Source organism: Desmodus rotundus, chromosome 3, assembly GCF_022682495.2.
Source record: "Desmodus rotundus isolate HL8 chromosome 3, HLdesRot8A.1, whole genome shotgun sequence".
Lineage (NCBI taxonomy): Eukaryota > Metazoa > Chordata > Mammalia > Chiroptera > Phyllostomidae > Desmodus > Desmodus rotundus.
The window spans coordinates 12353153-12371676 of record NC_071389.1 but is presented as its reverse complement, the minus strand read 5'-3'; the positions used below and the strand labels follow the sequence as shown (position 1 = coordinate 12371676).

The 18524-nt window shown below is 37.2% G+C and overlaps 1 protein-coding gene across 16 annotated transcripts in view; it reads left to right on the top strand.

Annotated features, from left to right (window-relative positions):
- Nucleotides 1-18524, top strand: part of EIF4G3 (eukaryotic translation initiation factor 4 gamma 3) — a 271653-nt gene that overhangs the window by 82123 nt on the left and 171006 nt on the right. For 10 of the 16 annotated variants that reach the window (XM_053921188.1, XM_053921187.1, XM_053921194.1 and 7 more), the window contains exon 1: nucleotides 5531-5644. The exons of 2 other annotated variants lie outside the window; for them this stretch is intronic. The gene's annotated coding sequence lies outside the window, so the exon portion shown is untranslated. Of the gene's footprint in view, nucleotides 1-5524; nucleotides 5645-18524 lie in introns of those variants that run through there. 4 more of the 16 variants (XM_053921193.1, XM_053921192.1, XM_053921184.1 and 1 more) reach the window with 2 other exon arrangements.

Here is an 18524-nt window from a genome sequence, read left to right as displayed (position 1 = left end):
TTCTGGAGCCTTGATCTGTTCTTTAATTTGGGCCATTTTTTTTTGTCTTGGCACACCTGTTACGTAGTAAGGGGTGGAGCCCGAGGTATACACCAAGGCGGGGCAACCCACGTGGCTCTGTTGTGGTGCTGAATGTGGGGGAGGGGTCTGAGAGGGGACAATGCTGCTTGCTCAGTTCTTGCCCTGCTTTCAGTCACTTCCCCTGCTGCCCACAAGGAAATTAGGCCCTCCTGGTGCTGATTCCCAGGTGGGTGGGCTTGTGTACATTCTAGGACCCCGTGGGTGTCTCCAACGAACTCCTGTGAGGTTGGGAGTTTATCCTGTCACCTGAAGCCCCACAGATTTTTACAGTGAGAGGTTTTGAGGCTTTATCTCCCCTCTTGGGGACCCTGGGTTGTGCGGTCTATCTCGCTCCCCAGTTGTTCCTCTGGGTTTATCTGCATGTGAATGTGGGACCGCCCTCTCTGCCAGCTTCCAACTCAACCAGCCACCCGGTCCTCTAGCAGTAGCCTTGATACGAGTCCTCTCTGCCTGGCTGCCCATCTCCCGCCCTCCTACTGGTCTGGATGAATGTTTCTTCTTTAACTCCTTGGTTGTCAGACTTCCATAGAGTTCAATTTTCTGGCGGTTCTGGTTATTTTTTGTTTTTAAATTTGTTGTTGTCCTTCTTTTGGTTGTGCAAGGAGGCACAGTGTGTCTACCTACGCCTCCATCTTGGCTGGAAGTCTGGAAATTTCTTTTGACATCTGTAGTAGGTTCAAGCTATTATTTATCTCTTTTTATTAATTATCATTGTGTTATCAAGCATCTTTATTGAATGTGATTTTCTAAAACTGCCCCCTTCCCAGTTTTTGAGCTATTTTATATTAATGGACATATGTGAAATTTAGTAAAAAGGAAGTAATGTATACTTATCATTTTATGCTTGTGTATGCATGTTTGGCTCTCAAAATAGTAGTAGGTAATACAGTTCTTTTCATTAAGAAGCTAACCTTTTAAAAATTAATAATTCAAAAGAATATAGCTATACCTCTGTTACAGAATATGGTCATTTAGGAGAATGAAGTGGGTATGTGTACTGGCTTGGAAAGGTCTCTGACATGTTGTGTGTGAGTGTGTGTGTATACCACATCTTTAGCCAGTCATCTGTCGATGGACATTTAGGTTGCTTCCATGTCTTGGCCACTGCGAATATAATGCTGCAGTAAACGTGGAAGTGCAGATGCCTTTTCGCTATCCTGTTTCCATTTTCTTTGGATATAAACCTAGAAGTGGGACTGCTGAATCATGTGGTTGGCTGAAGCTAAGCCTTGTATTACTTTAAAAGATGAACTTGGATTGAATTTTACAAAAGTGGTTAAGAGCCAAGATTAGACATATTCCATCATTTCCTATTCTTTCTGGGCTCATGTTATACTCACATCTTCACAAAGCTTTACTTGTGTTTTTGGAAAAAAATGTATGTTAATTAGACCCATCTTTTTCTGCATTGCTGTTCTTTCTGTGTCTATAATAGGTTTATCTGTGGTAACAGTTTAAAACGTGTCTGAAGTTACTTTCCTGTGGCATTATAAATTAAACTGAAAAAATCCTCTAATCTCGTCAAGCTTGCTGTTGGGGATTAAACAGTGTGGATGTAGCTCAGTTGTTAAGGGTATTGAGACACACAGAATTCAGTAAATGTTTATTGAATGATAGCTGTGTATACCAGATATTTTGTCAGATAATATGGGGAAACGATGGTAGATACTATGATCCTTGTTTTTAAGAGTTCTTGTCTTTAAGAGATGGTAAAACATAGTTTTAAGTACATATTGGAAAATGAAGACATTAACAACTATATAAATTAGAACATGTATTTGTAAATAAGTAGTAAGCTGCATTTAAGGTATTGCTGTCCTGGGTTCTCATTAGGCAGAGGTACTTGGAGGAGTGGAGTATGATTATAACTTCAACAGAGACTGATTACTAGATGAACTCTAGTTACTAGTTACATCTGATTACTAGATGAGCCATAAAAAGCAGATTAGCACACAGTTTGGACTGTATCTTAATTGAAGTGGGGATAGGTGAACATATTCCAGTTAAAGTCTTGAGGTGTCTACTATGAGAATACTGCTGCGTAGTGTGATGAGTCATGAAATTTATATAAAAATTTACCAAACCTGTTCAGAAGAGTTGACCATGGGGAAGGTGACAAAACATTTTCTTCATCATCATCAATAACACTTAGCACTTACACACCAGACACTATTTTAAGCACTTCACTTGTGTTAACTCACTTAATCCTTACAAGGTAGGTATAGAGTGTAAGTATAATTATATCCCCTTTATTAGTTGGGGGAGCAGACTCGGAAGTGAAGTGTTGTGCCCAAGGTTATCCAGCTTTGAAATGCCGGTAGAGACTGGATTTGAACTCAGGTGGCTCTTACACATTCACTGAGTGGTTTACTGTGTCCCAGCTACTGTACTAAGTGCTCTGCATGTACTATAGTGTTTGTTAGGACACCTTCATTTACAAATAAGGAAATGGGGCTCAGAGAAGTTATGATTTGAATGCAGGTTTATCTGACTTGACACAGCTCATGTAAAGTACTACATTTTACTTGCTGTGTGGGAAGCTGCTTTCTTTTTGTTGAACTCTCACAAATAAGGTAAAAAACAATACTCAGCTTTTAGGGGATTAGAACTTTTGATCATCTGATGAAGGCCATGGATCTACTTAGCAGAACAGTGAACACACAAACATAAAGGTTTTTTGTTTTTTTTTTTTTTTTTTTTTTTTTTTTAAGTGCAGTTAGCTAAAGGGCTCTTACTGATAAGATTCTTCCTTGTTCTAGTTTAGACCAGATTTGCCCTTGCAAGTTTGCTGTGTTGTATGCACTCAGGTCCTCGTTCTCAGAGGAGAGGAATAGCCCAATTGTTACTTTATATGTCGTGGGTTAAATGGACAGATACCTTAGCAAAATTTTACATACCCTCAGTCTTGCAGTACCTTTTTTTAAAAAAAGAATTTAATTGTGTGTGTGTATTTTAGCATATAATCCTCGTTAAAAATTCTAGGTTTGTTTTTCTACTTATCTTGGTAGCTGCTGAGTAATGACATTTATGAAAGTTAGGATTCCCTGTTATTAATATTTAATGTGGGTTTGCTCATTAATTGTTAAATTGCATACCTAATTAAAATATTATTTAATATGTATTCACTTGATTTTACTACTTCAAAAGAAAGATTAACCTTAAAGATATAGAGGGCATTCTGTTAAATGTCATCTATAAATGGCTTTTGCATTTCTCAGATAAGAAAATAGTAGAAACAATAATCAAGTCTTTTAATGTTAGAGAACTTTTGAAAATGTTTTTTAAACTATGGAATATTCCCTTCAGGGCTGTAACGTATTATGTGTCGAGTTGTTAAAAAGAAAACAACTGATAAGGGACCACTTTAAAATAAAATGAGTTGCAGGAAATTGCACTGTCATAAGTAATTGTTTGGTAAATGAAGTTGTAATTATTTTAAGAAAAATTAAACAACATTATTATTTCAAGATGTGGATTTATTATTGTTGTAAAGTTAGTGACACGAATAGAGAGACCATGTTTTACTGTGAGCCTTGATAGAAATGGAAACATTTAACTTCCACTTCATACATTTTTAAAAAGTCTTTTCAAAGCCCATTCCGGCTGTCAAAGGAACCCTGTGGGCAAGAGATTGTAAGGGATTGGCGTCTTGGCCCATCATTGTCATTCTGCAGTTGCTCAATTGCCATATCAAATGCTGAATATTCAACAGAAGGGTGTTTAATTTCTTGTTACAAATCCCAAAGAACCTTGACTATGTTGTTAATTTTTAGACTTGTAAAATCAGCAGTCTTTTAATAAGCATTTATTTAGTAACTGAATAAAAATTCAGAAAAATTAATGAGGAGCATGTATCAGGTATTTATTTCAAACTTTTATTTAAAATTTATTTTTAGAGAGAGGGAAAGCGAGGGAGAAGGAAGGGGAGAGAAACATCACTGTGTGGTTGCCTCTCACGTGGCCCCCACTAGGGACCTGGCCCGCAACCCAGGCATGTGCCCTGACTGGGAATCAAACCGGCGACCCTTTCATTCACAGCCTGTGTTCATTCCACTGAGTTACACCAGCCAGGGCAGCTGTGCCTTTTAGGTGTTTGTATATTTTAGATTGACATAAGCAATTCTAAGGTTAGGTTACCAGGGAGTCGATTTTCTTCAGCTTCTGACTGAGTGAATTCAGGCAAATCTAAAGCCATTTGGAGACCACTTTTTTTTTTTTTTTAAACCAAGGAAGATTTTTTAAGTCTTTGATAGACTAAAGGGGAATCTAAGAACTTAAAATAGAGAGAATATCTTATTGAATGTTATTTCTTTGAATTATGAATGTAGGCAAGTGTATTTTAATATAGTTGGTTTTTGTCATAACTCTATGTATTTTAGGCATTAAAGATATGATTCTAGGAAGAAGTCTGTAGTTGTCACTAGGTTTATGGCCCACTAAATTAAAAGAACCCCACCCTATGGTGAATAGACTCTTTAACCTTAGGTGATTGCCGAATTGCCCTCCATCCATGGAGGGCGGTGCTAGTCTGGGTTGAACTGTGATAGAGAGGAGCTGGCTGGGATGGATTGCTCAGCCCTAGAAAGGGGCCTAGGTGAAGTGGTCTCATATCAGTCACAGGCTGATGGGCAGTTTATTGCCAGCAAAAAGCTGGGGAAATGTAATTTTGCTTACATATAATGCTAGTTATTTTTCTGTTGAACTCTGTTAGAAAATAAAGATGAGGGAGAAAGAAACCCATAATGCTTTCTGTTAAGATCTTTGTGCATCTCTGTACAGCGCTTTTTAATATGACATATATACTTGTGAGAATGTGTATATGTGTGCATATGTACACACATGCTGACAGTTACAGGTAGACGTATACACACATGTACGTTTAAAAACAAAAATGAGATTATACTCTAAGTAACTTGCCATTTTTTTGGATTCAATTTTATTAAAGTGATTTGTGTAAAGTAAAATTCCCTATTTTTAGTGTATAGTTAAGGTTTGACAAACACATAGAGACTTGCAATCCCCACTATAATCAAGACACAGAAGTTATGTCACTCCCCAAAATCTCCTTGTCTTTTTTGTAGTTATCCTCATCTCTTTGCAATCATTTATCTCTTTTCTGTTCCTTTTACAAAATGTAATATAAATGGCACTGTACATTATGCAGTTTCAAGTCTGGCTTCTTTCATTTAGCCTATTTTTTCCTTCAGGGGTTTAGGTATTAGATTATGCTTCAATAATTTTATCGAATTGATGAAAATATTCATGTTTATTATTTTTCTAAGAATTTCAGTGCCTCACTATTGAAAATTGAAGCCTTTGGTCAGTATGGCACTTGAAGTTGTGCGACAGAGGCTTCAATTTTAAAAAGTTTGCCAGTTAGGCTTTATTTATTAATACTAAGTTACGATTATAATACTCTTCCTAAACACTGATTTTCTCACAGGTAGCAAGACAGCCGGGACCCCCGACCCCTTCCCCTTACGCGGCACATGAAATAAACAAGGGGCATCCAAATCTCGCGGCAACGCCCCCGGGACATGCATCGTCCCCTGGACTCTCTCAAGTAAGAAAAACTATTTTTAAATAAAAATAAATTTCCATATAAAAGCAGCATTTCTGTTTTTCAAAAGCAACCTTTTAAGCAGTGACTTTTATTATTTGAAGAATAATTTCTATTTTTTTAGATCTCATAATGGTGGCTGCTAACAATTTTATACATTTCATTTATGGCATCACTCAAAATGAACTTCAGTGATATTTAGGGGTTTTGTTTGTTTGTTTGTTTGTGTTGTTTTAGAAGTTAGAATGTGATTCTAAAGTTTATTAAAAACCACAAAGCACTTGTTTTCTTTTCAGTGTGTAATCTGTAGTCTCCCCTCTTCTCCCTTTTTGGTGCAGTGTTGGTGGTTATTTTTACTTTTTTAAAAAGTGTGGGTGTCTTTCCCTCTTAAATAATTTTAGTGGACTTTTTTGTTTTGGTTTTTGATTTCATAGATATTGGAATTTGTTAGGCTTAAAATTTTGTTGAACTGTTAAAGAATAACAAAATCCTTAGTGTATTTCCAGTTAATAGGCACAGCAAACATTAAAACACTGTTTTAAGAAGATAACACTATGGGTCTTCTGCTTTTTAAGTCATTTCCCAAGATATTGCTGTGCTTGCACCAACCCACCGTCATGTGTTTATTTGGGCTTCCTTGTGGTTAAGAGCTGGCCAGAGTGATAAAGTCTCTTACTGGAAAGTGTAGAAAGTCAAGCCAATAACCTTGACCCATGTTATTTGAGATTGTCAGTATTTTCTGTGAGAACTGCTCCTGAAAAGTAACAAAAATTATTTTTATAACATTATCTTTAATTTTGGCTTCCATATTTTAGGCCTTTTAAAACTTGAGATAAGGAATTAATAAAAATAATGCTAAAAACTGGTGATTATGAGTTAGGTACTGATTAATGCTAGTTTAGACTATAGAATGTTTGTAGAAGGAATGGACAGCCTGCCAGTCCATTATTGAAACAGTCCTATTAAGAAACATATAAATTAATGCAGACTTAGTACTATGCTTAAACTCGCTATAAATCATTCCTATTTAATCTTGAATTTTAAAAGTGAAACAAGTCAAAATGAACTCTCAATTGTTTCAAGTGAGGTTCTTGTGTTGGTTTTCATAGCACTGAGCCACCCAAGGTATTAATAAGGTATATTGGTGTGACTCAAATCAAGAGAGTAAAACTATGTAGTATTTTGAATAGGGAAAATTTCTTATAAAGGATTATTAAGTATTACAGAGAATTGGAGTAATGAGGGATTGGCTAATACAAAAGAGAATGCTAAAGAATATAAAAATATAAGGAGCAGCTGCCTCTTCTGGGGCTGAGATAGAGTACCTGTGGAAGAGCCGTCTTCTCAAGGGTTGATACGGGAGAGTATACAGCTGTGGCTCACTAATGGTGGTAGAGAAGTCACTCTAGTACCATGCCAGTGACACATGCCAGAAATCCTGCCTGTCTGTGGGACTTGCTGGAAATTCACCCTGTGGATTGTTGAGGAAAGCTGGCTTCTTTAACACTAGTGTCTTTTTTTTTAAATCCTCACCCGAGGATATGTTTATAGATTTTTAGAGAGAGAGAAGAAGGGGTAGAGAGAGAAAGAGAGAGAAAAACATTGGTTGCCTCCCATATATGCCCCAACTGAGGATCGAACCTACAGCCTTTTGGTGTTTGGGACACTGTTCGAACCAGGTGAGCCACCTGGCCAGAGCAGCACCAGTGTCCTTTAGTGAAGAGCTGATATAGTGCACAGTACCTAGAGGCTCCTACAGCATCTCTTTGGCATAGGCTTCAGATAACCTAGGATTTGCTAAATCATAGGGCCCATGTGATAGAGACTCTTGTGTTGCACCAAACTTATTTCCTAGTGTTCTTTTGTGCAGTTCCTCACTCAAAGTTGGAAATCCCCCAGGTGGCTCTGTGGGCAGGCCGAGGTGTAGCACACTTAAATGTAGTATATGAGGTCTGTCTAGAAAAAGTACAGCCATTGTTAATACAATGAGAACAGTCTGCATGACACTGATGTAACCTGGCAGCCAAGGCAAGTGGACTGGAATGTGCATGTGTGAACAATGATGACTTCACTGTACCAGTCAGTGGGGGTGGTAGATGCAAATGAATGAGCATGTGTCCTGTGTGGCCATCGCCTTCAAAATGACTGAACAAGTAGAGCAATGAATCTGCATCAGTTTTTTTTGTTAAGCTTGAACATTCCTCCGCAGAGACTATTCAGATGATTCAGGAGGCTGCAGGTATGGGCAACTGGTGATTGGCAGCTTCATCATGATAGTTGGCTTGCTCATGCATCATGTCTCGTGCAGAGTTTTTTTGTAAAACATCAAATCACCCAGGTGACACAGCCCCTCCACAGTCTATATTTGGCGCCCTGAGACTTCTGCCTTTTCCCCAAACTAAAATCACCTTTGGAAGGGAAGAGATTTCTGACCATTGATGAGATTCAGGAAAATACGATGGGGCAACTGATGGCGATTGGAACTGTGCGAGGTCCCAAGGTGCCTAATTTGAAGTGGACTGAGGTGTCATTGTCCTGTGTACAGTGTTCCTTCTATCTTCTTCAGTAAATGTCTCCTTTTCATTTTACATGGCTGGATGCCTTCAGGACAAACCTCCAAAACTCAGAAAAGGCCTACCAAACTTTGTGCCTCTTTTTTTCATGGTGGTAGTTAGTGTTAGGTAAGAGAGCCCCCTCCATCTCGGTGGGTAGGTGGCTGAGATTTAGACTTTTCTGGATAGGGTAGGTTGTGGCTTCCTGACGGGTAGGAAGTTGCTGTGGTGCCATGTCAGTGGAACTTACTAGAAATCCACCCTCTGGAAGTTACCATAATTCTACCCTCTAGGATGCTGCAGGTTTCTTAGAGAAGGCACTCTGCTGCAAAACTGCCTGAGAGAGGGTACCAGGGGAAGCTGTTGCCACTGGGTATGGTTGGTTGCAGTACACTACAACTGAATCCTGGCACTGAAGAATCTTTGCAGTAGGGCAGCTGGACACTGGAAAAGCCAAAATCTGTAGAAGCTACCTGGACTGCAGGAGGAGCCCTGCTGTGCAAGCTCATAGATGCCTGGAAACAAAGTCTTTTCCTCCTGCTGTATCTCTACAGTGCCCTCTAGTGGCAAAGCTTAACTTTGTGCCATCTGAAATCGAAAAATAGTTAAAGAGCCCAGATTCATTTTTACTGTACAGGCAAACAAGGTGAGTTTTGAACTGAAAGGCAAGCCGTTGATAACTGGCACATAAAGGAAAGAGCTTAGTTTTTCATTTCAAGTTTTTACTATTTCTAGTTATTATTTGACCCAAAGCACTGAAGTTTTCTGAAAGGGCAGCTTGCAAATGCATAGTTTACATTTAAGAAAGGGCGATTTCGAAGTGGTCTCAGCTGTTGAACCCACAAACGCCTTTCTGTACGCCATTTTATTATTTGCCTTTAGAAGTCAGAGTACATGAATATTAGGGGAAGGGTCACCAAATACTATTTTACTTTCCTTTATGGTCTGTTTTCCTATCATTTTTGCCCAGTCTGGTGGATAGCCCAGTAAATCACACCGGGTTCACTAACCCCTTTTCTTCTCTGCCTTTCAGACAGAGGCAGGCTTACATCCATTAATTTGTCTCTTAACAATGGTTTAACATCTGATAGAATGAGAACTTTCTTTAAATTGGAAAAATAGGGAGTTTCATTAGAAACTCAGTCTCCTTAGGTTTAACAGTTGACGTGTTGATGGACCATAATAGAAAGCAGTGCCTTCAAAATAGAGGGGAGAGGGCTGCAGGCTTGGAATCAGATAGATGCAGTTCTGGGGTGTGATGTGTTATTTTCTGCTTATGTGATGTTGGTTAAATTGTTTAATATCTCTAGAACCTGGTTTTTTCATTTGCTGTATAGGGGAGAATTAGAATTCTGTCACCTTTTAAGAGGGTTGCTATGAAGATTATGTGAAGTCCTGCCTCAGCAGAACATGCTAAATGCTTTCAGTAGGTGGCATTCATGTTCATGTTTGTCAGATTTGGTTCTCCTTAGGATTTATGTGTATGTCTGACTCACCTAATTTGGCTACAAATTAGTGTGAAACTCAGTTCTACCCATGGGTTTGAGATATCTTCCAGGTGTTTGCTTATCCCTGATACGAGGCTAAACGTAGAGGCCAATCGTAGTCATTTGCTATTGGCTGCCATATAGTTTATTCTTACGCACAGAGCTGTTAGATTCAAAGCAGCTTGAAGATAAGGCTAAAGAAACGTCTTTAGCCACATACCCTTTTTGATGTAACAGTGTCCCCTTTGTGAATTAGATAGATCTTTCTGTCCCAATTAGCTACCTGTGTCTATGACTTAGTGTTTGACACTAAGTGAATCTACTAGGGTCTATGTGAAGGCAGCTAAGCTGAAGAAAAATGAGTGTCATAGCTTCGAAACATAAAAGGGGGAAAATGTAGAAAAGTGCTCCCAGTTGCTTCCTTACATCAACAGTGGCAATCTCTTCACCTGCGTGTTTCCCTTGAAGATAGGATTTACATGTGCACATACATACTGTACATGCATGTGTGTACACACCAGGTTTTAAGGCTTTGTGTGCATTTTCCTTTGTTACATGACTTCTAAATCTTTGTAGCACTCTTCCCTCTGGAGGTTTTGTTTAATGAAAGTCAAAAACTTTAAACTATTATCCCTGACTGGTGTGACTCAGTGGGTTGGGCATCGACCTGCAAACCATAAGGTCGCTGGTTTGATTCCTGGTCAGGGCACATGCCTGGGTTGTGGGCCAGATTCCCTGTTTAGGGGCGTGCTTATTGCAGCTGATTGATGTTTCCATTTCTCTCTCTCTTACTCCTTTCCCATCTCTTCTAAAAAATAAATTTAGAAAAATCTTTTATAAAAACACTTTTGACTATTAGAATATTACAAATTGACGGTTAAAATGACATTTTTGAACTGGTAAATCTGTGAGACACAGAGTCTTTTTAGGTGTGGATTCTTTTTAATTGCTCTGAAATGGAAGCACTCGAACAGTCTCTAAACCCAGAATGCCCTGACTCTGGGAGTGGTACACAATTTGGAATTTAAAAAGTATCTTTTGGGGCAGGTTTCAAAAGTAAGTAGAGAAATGTACTCTCCCAGGAACCAGGAGACCTGCATTACAGTCCCACCCCTGCTAATACTACTTTAAGGTTGGACCTAGTGGGAATTCCTATTGAAGATCAGGAATTCCTATTGATAATAAAAAAAAATATCAGAAGTTTGTTTTTTGAATTGTCTTAAATTACTTAAATTAAGCAAGACAGAAAGTATTTCCTACTTGTTGCTCAATTGTTGGCACTTTTCTTCCGTCTCTTGGTGTCACTGTCAGGACCCCTAAGCTGTGTTCACAGTTACCAGTGGGAAGGCATGCTCAGAACAAGGCCAAAGTGGAGTGGGGCACGTTTTCTGCCTATTCTCCCTAGAAGTTTCATTTGGTTCTTTTTTCGGAGAGAGCAGCTCAGTCATGTTATATAGTGGGCTGAGAGATGGTGATGATCCGTGGGTCAGATTCTTAATTGTCTGTGGAAATGCTAAGCCAAGGACTTCCTCACTGAGGAAGAGTGATTGCTTATGATATTTATTTTTACACTGCATTTTTCATTATTGGTAAAGGGCGCGTTTCAAATGACCCATGGTTCCTGGTTCCTATTCTCCTTACGCTTTGTCCAGCTTCCAGACTTCATGTTCCTTTAAATGGTATTGTTTTACTATGGAAAAATTCCTCAGTGTTGCCTCACTGTTGTTGATTGACTCTTTCAGGCTTTGCAAACTTACTTACCTTTATTATTAAGATTGTGATTTTATTTATTACATACAAGTTTTCATACTTTTTTGTGATTTGAAAATTTGTTTCATCTTTTCATAAAGAAAATCTGAGTTTGACAATTCTTGACAGTCATCCTTGCTAAATAGGATAAAGTAGAGGAAGTTTTGAAAGTTTTTTTTCACATTTCATTGTTTGAATTGATGAGTATTTACTTTCTTTCAAAAAAAAAAGAAAGCAAAGCACAATTTATAATTTTTGTACTCCTTTGCTCCCCCATGGAACACATGTGGTCACCTAAGGTGAGTGGTGATTGGAAGCTGCATTTACGGCACATGAGGATTTGATGAAGGCTTGGAAACCTGCAGTACTGGCTGCATTGAGTTGGCCCTGTTTGTACCAAATCCTCCGTTTTGTTTTATTTTTTGTTTGATAATATGCCTATTTACTTTAAAATTTATACCTTGTTGAAAGTTTTTCCAACAAATATCTTTAAAAAGATTTTATTTATTTTTAGGCAGAGGGGAGTGGTGGGAGAAAGAGAGGGAGTGAAACATAAATGTGTGGTTGCCTCTCACACACCCACTCCTGGGGGACCTGGCCTGCAACCCAGGCATGACTAGGAATGGAACCAGTGACCCTTTGGTTCACAGGCTGGCGCCCAATCCACTGAACCACACCAGTTAGGGACAACAAATACTTATATTAAATGTTTTACAAATTAACATGCCTTTATAAATGTCATTAGTTTAAAAGTAAGTTTTAAGACCTAAAAAATAATCAGATCATTATGTCTGTGATTTCATGTTATATATGCTAAACAGCATCGGTAAGCTCTTTCTTCTAAATTGTTGAGATTTATTTTAATGTGGTCATATTTGAATAGGAAATTTGAGTTCTGTCATTTTTTGTTTTTATTAACCAAAAAAATTGCAACCATGTTTTTAAAGTAAGGACTTCCCCAAATGTTTTTCTATTAAGTGAATTTTATGTTTTATGCAGTCTTATAACTTACTGTGAAATATGTCTAAAGTAATTTTTATATACTTGTTTGATTATGCTTTTATTTGCATTATCTGTAGCTGGGAAAAAAAATCTCAGTGACTTTCAAAATTTCTGTGATTGATTTTACGTGTTGCTGTGAGAATGATAGTTAAGTGCAATTATTACTCAAACTTGCCTCCCCATATAGCCCAGATTTTAGAATCCATCTGGCAGGTCTACAAAACTGGAACCCATATTTTGAAATATTTAAGCATAAAGGGTGGAAGTTTTAAAAATCAATTCTGTATTAATTTAACACTGTTTTAGAGAGCTAAAGAATTTTGTAAGAACTGACTGATTTCACAGATACATCTTTTGTTGTCTTTGATGTAGGCTCAGTTTTGTGTTGATGACATTGTCCATTTTCATTTAAATTTTGTATGTGTGGTGGGGGGAAGGTTTAGGATTTTTTATATTTAAGGAGTTGTTTCCTCTGAACGTATTCTGGGAGGCTCTTCTTGATTTCTGTGGCTACTACTCACCTGTTTTAATTGATAGGGCAAATCCTCTCCCACAGTTTCCCTTGCAAGTTTATATCTCTTTGGCATCTAATATTCTATAATTCTTGAAGAGAAACTCACTTTGGTGCCACCAGTCTATTTTTTATCTAGCTGTAACATTAAAATATTTTAGATTTTTATGGTTCTGAAAATTGCAACTTCAGTTTAACTATAGAAATTAGCGTGTGCCATTAAATTTTGGGATGGGAACAGAACGTGTAAGTTTTAAGGAGAATCAGGAAATGGAGCAGTTTGACTTCAATCTAAAATGCTTGTGATGTTTCCTGCAGATATTTATATTCTATCTGTCTTAGTCTGTTCGGGCTGCTGTAACAAAATACCATTGACTGGGTGGCTTAAACAACAGGCAGAGATTTTTTTTTTCCTATTTTTGGATGCTGGGAAGTCCAAGATCAAGGTGCCAGCTGATTTGCTTCCTAGAGAAGGCCTTCTTGGTTGTAGAAGTTTGCTTTCTTGATACGTCCTCACACGACAGAGATAGATAAGCAAACTCTCTGATGTTTTTTATAAAGGCACTAATCCCGCCATGAGAGCCACACCCCCACTGCCTCATCTAGTCCTAATTGTCTGCCAAAGGCTCCATGTCCAAATACCATCACACTGAGAATTAGGGCTTCAACATGTGAATTTGGGGGTGGGGCACACCTTGTTCCATAAGATTCAAAGACTTGTGGGGAAAATGGGCAAGTAGGACTGTGGAAGAAAGGTTAGTAGAGGGGGTAAGTACCAATATGTAGAATATTGTTTTGTGTCAGTTAGGTGAATGGGTGTATGTGCTTATCCCTACGTGCTTATTTTGGGTGGTGGTGATGGTGTTTAATTTGCAGGGATGTGGGAGAAGGGAAGGGACAAGCTTAATACAGGACTATTTGTTTTATTAGGGATCAGATGAGAAAGTTTAGTTGAAATATTTTGCTAAATACAAAGTGTAATATACAAAAACTAGCTTCTTTATAGAACTAAGAATTGTGAATTTCAGTGACTCAACACTCAATGAAAAGCAGACCATTAGACATCGTTGAAACTTTGTCCTGATTATAAGTTCTGTAAATAAATAGTGAAAGAGAGGTTAAGTTAGATTTAAAGCAAGTAAAAGCATTTAAAGCAACGAGAATCAATTAAGTGTAAATAATGGGTATTATAGATTGATACATTGAATTACTGATAACGAAAATAAAATGTTATACTTACTAAATAAGCAACATTTTTTTCTCAGTACATACATTTATTTACTGTTCTTTTTTCTCAAATGTTCAGTCATGCTGATAGTTAGGTAACAAGAAGAGCTAAATCTGATTCTAAACTCATCATCCACTGATGGGCCTTTATTTTTTTCCTCTGTGAGGAATGGTAAGTCCTCAAGCCGTCTGAATTCTCTCTCTTCCATCTGATGGCTTTCCTGTCTGCCTAGTGTTTTGTTCTATAGCTATCTCAGTAAGTGATATGTATTGTAGAAGAAAGAAATTATATTGGCAATATTTTGTTACATTTCACAGGCAAAATAAATCTTTTAGTTATCAATGATACTCCATGTTCAGGTGCTACACTATATTATTCAGGACTATTTATTATTTCAAATCTTACTACTCTTGATTCCCATTAAAATTGCCCATCTTTTGTTGTTTAATTATAAAATTATGACCTTTCTGTTTAGTACAGTTGACCACAGGCAACCTAATTAGTTAGCAGTGTAGCTGTTAAAGCTTTGTCAAGGAAAAAGGAACCATGTGAAGTGTTTCAAATTGAGGGGATTAACTACATGAATTTGTTACACTAGCCTGCTGATTACCAAGGGGGTGCTCAGGTAATCCCGAGATTAGTAACTGCAGGAGACGCTAAAGGAATGAAAGAGAAATGGCGGCGTTGCCAGAATCTCGGAGCTTGGAGGAAGGGTCCTTTAGATCTGTCGCTCAGATTTCTCAGAAGGAAGGAACTACACGTTGGTCCTTGAACGTCAGAAACTCAGTAGGTGAGAGAAGGATGTGAGCAGTGTGGTTGGTACTTTGAATAGCCGGTGTGCATGCCTTTCTGCTGCGGGCATCTCTAAATGGCTTTGAGAGGCTGGGGAGTCTGAAGCCACACTGACAGAGGGTGAAAGCACCCTCCTACTTTCAGGGTGGGTTAGAGCGGAAAGACAACAACAGGTAAGCAGCGGGCACAAACAATGGTAAAAGGCTGTGTGATTTCCTTACAATAAAGATGGGACCAGTAGACCCCAATGAATTTTTTTATTGGGGTTTTTTTTTTTTTTTTGCATTACCATTTATTCCCATTATGCCCCTCTCCCCTCGGACCCCAATGAATTTAACAATAGCCAGAAGAGGGGATAATAAAAGTGTTAAAGGTGATAACATAGTAGGGCTGTGGAACATGTTGATAAGTGTAATAATAATGAACTTAAATTCCCATATTAAATATGACTCAGATTTGTAAAATCTAGGCATATACATTTAGACGTGACACTGAAAGACTGAAAATAAGAGCCTGAAAACATTAACAGGAAAATGCTAATAAAAGGAAAAGGTGTAAGCAACCTGTAGAAGTCAGCATAGAATTTCAGGCAAAAATGTACGTGGGAGAGTGGTAATTCCTACACTATAAAGATTTAATATCTGGAAAATGTAACACCATAAACACTTACTTAATAATTAGATATATATGTATGTATATATAATTGAAATCGACAAATTGATTAGTGTGGGAGACAAACATCTCAGAGAAATGGACAGAACAATAAATAATAATATAGATCAGTGTTAGCAAACTGTGACCCACGGGCCAAATCTAGCCCCTCTCCTGTTTTTGGTAAATAAAGTTTTACTGGACCACTGATATAGATCAGCAAACTAAAGACCAGGTAGTAAATACTTTGGGTTTTGTGGGCCAGATGGTCTTTTGCATATTCTTCTTCTTTTAACTCTTTCAGTATGTAAAAACCTTTCTTAGCTGGCCTTACAAGAAAGAACACATGTCAAGGGCCACATATATAAATGACAATAATAGTAAACTTGTTTTTATATAAATATGTAAATGATCACAAGAATATGTGTATGAAAAAGGAATTTTGTACATACTCAACTAAGATAAAAAGAATTGAGGCTTATGATTTGAAAATCATAATTATAATATTTCAAATATATAGAGAGAACTTTTTACTATACAGCTTAGATAAAAGATTAAAAAGACTGGGTAATTTGAATGAAATAATAACTAGTAAATTTGTTTTAATAATTTTCTTATTTCAGTGAGCTCTTTTTTTAATACACAAGAAGCCTTTATAACACTTGGTCATATGTTAGGCTACAGAGAAAAATATTAAATTCTAATGATATTTATATTTTCAAAACATACTTCTACAGAATTAGAACTTGACAAAATAAAATCTAAATTATGTTTAAGCTGAAACTATAGACTGCCATTACTGTTTTCTTTAAAAAGCTAATCAAAATTATAATTTATTTTAGTTGAACATAATTTTATATTTTTCATAATCTTAAATATAACGTAGGAAAAAATAAGAATAGCAGTCTATTCAGAAATTTTAAAAAACTCTTGACTTAAAGGTAAAATCAAACCAGAGAATGTTACCTTCAGAAATGAGTGGCAAATAGCATTTTGTATCAGAATTGGCCAATTTATGTCTTCAACAGAATATACTCCCATTTGACATAGCAAATTTGATGGTGTCAGAATATTTATATGCATGCATGTATGTGTAAAACATTTGCATGTCACTAATGATCAGTGATGTTGAGCATCTCTTCATGTGCCTGTTGACCATTTGTTCAATTTCTTTGTCCACTTTTTAATCTGATTATTTTTGTTGAGTTGTAGGAGTTCTTTATATTTTCCGCATCTCAGTTCCTTTTCAGATACATGATTTCCAGATATCTAGTTAGTTGCATTTTCACTCTGTTGATAGTGTCGTTTGCACAAAAAACTTAAATTTTGATGAAGTCTTATTGATCTCTTTTTCTCTCATTGCCTGGGTGCCTTTGGTGTCATATTCAAGAAACCATTGCCAACTCAGCAGTTATTTCTTTACACCAAATGCAGTATAAATTATTTTGTTTTTTTCTCAGCTTTTTAAATTTTATGCACATGGATATTTTATCCTTTTAGAAAACGATAGCAGGTTTAGAGAAAAAAGTTTTGTGTTACCAAGAAAATGGTCATGTTGAAATGGAGCTATAGAAATAGGCCCTGGCTGGTGTGGCTCAGTGGACTGAGTGCTCGTCGGTTTGATTCCCAGTCAGTGCACGTGCTTGGGTTGCAGCCAGGTCCCCACTAGAGGGTGTGTAAGAGGCAACCACACATCGATGTTTCTCTCCCTCTCTTTCTCCTTCCCTTCCCTTCTATAAAAATAAATAAATAAAATCGTTTTTTAAAAAAGAAATAGTATTATGCGGGCACCACCTGCCAATAACAGCCCCAGGAGAGTGAGAGATCACTGAAAGTCCACCTGCCACGTTCAAAAACACACTGAAAAATTCCTATGACTGTGAAGGGTTCATAGAGTGTATCAAGTTTCACATTGGGAATTAAAGAAGTTGGATACAGAAGTGATGACTCAGAAGCAGCTGGACTTATTTACATAACCATTTGACAACATTTAAGAAGGGAAGGATGTTGCAAAAGGAATGGAGGCTGGCTAGCAGTCAAAGAAAATAAGTATCAAGGACCTAGAAGGCATTACTCTTTGGTTTTTAGGGTGATTGTCTTTTAACTTTACTAGCAATGAAATTATGAAGTATAAAACCAAAAGAGGGAAAAACGCTGTTGAAGTATGTATTTAAAATGAGATTATTATAGTTTGTGCAACTTACAGAAAAGATGAAAGCTGTCAGAAAGCTGGATGCACACAAAAGGCATCCTTTACCAAATCCTTTACTTACTCCAAAAGTTTTAAGGAATACGTATTTCTTAAAGGTTGGCTATTTCTAGAGGGTCTTTGCAAAAGACAGTCTCATACTAGAAGCTATTGCTATAACATGCTCTTAAAGTAGATCTAATGCTGTAAGAATCAGAATGACATGTTTTCCTCAAAAATATCAACCCTTAGGAGATAAGGGACAGTGGTGGGAGGATTTGACCATGGAAACATTCGGAAATAATTTTAAGTAATAGCTGCCCTTTCTAATAAAACTTGGATTATAACAGAGACTGAAATAATGTTTATTGTGTGCTCCTATTATCAGATGACTATATTTGAGGATAATATCTTGCTTGGTTCAGGTTAGTTTTCAGAGCATATTTCAATTACTTCACTGTATTTTATCATAACAGTAACCCTAGATGATAGATATGACTATTCCCATTTTGTAGATTGGGAAAGCTGAGTGTGAAAAATGAAATGATGTGTTTCAGGTAGTTTTGGTTGCACCATTGCTAAGGGACTGAGTCCAGACCCCCAGGTCCCATTTCTTGATGCTCTTCCTTGCTAATTCACCATAGTACTTTATTTCAGGTTCATTTTAGACAAACTAGGTTTTCATAAAGAATTTTGGAGTTACAACCACCACTTACAATACTG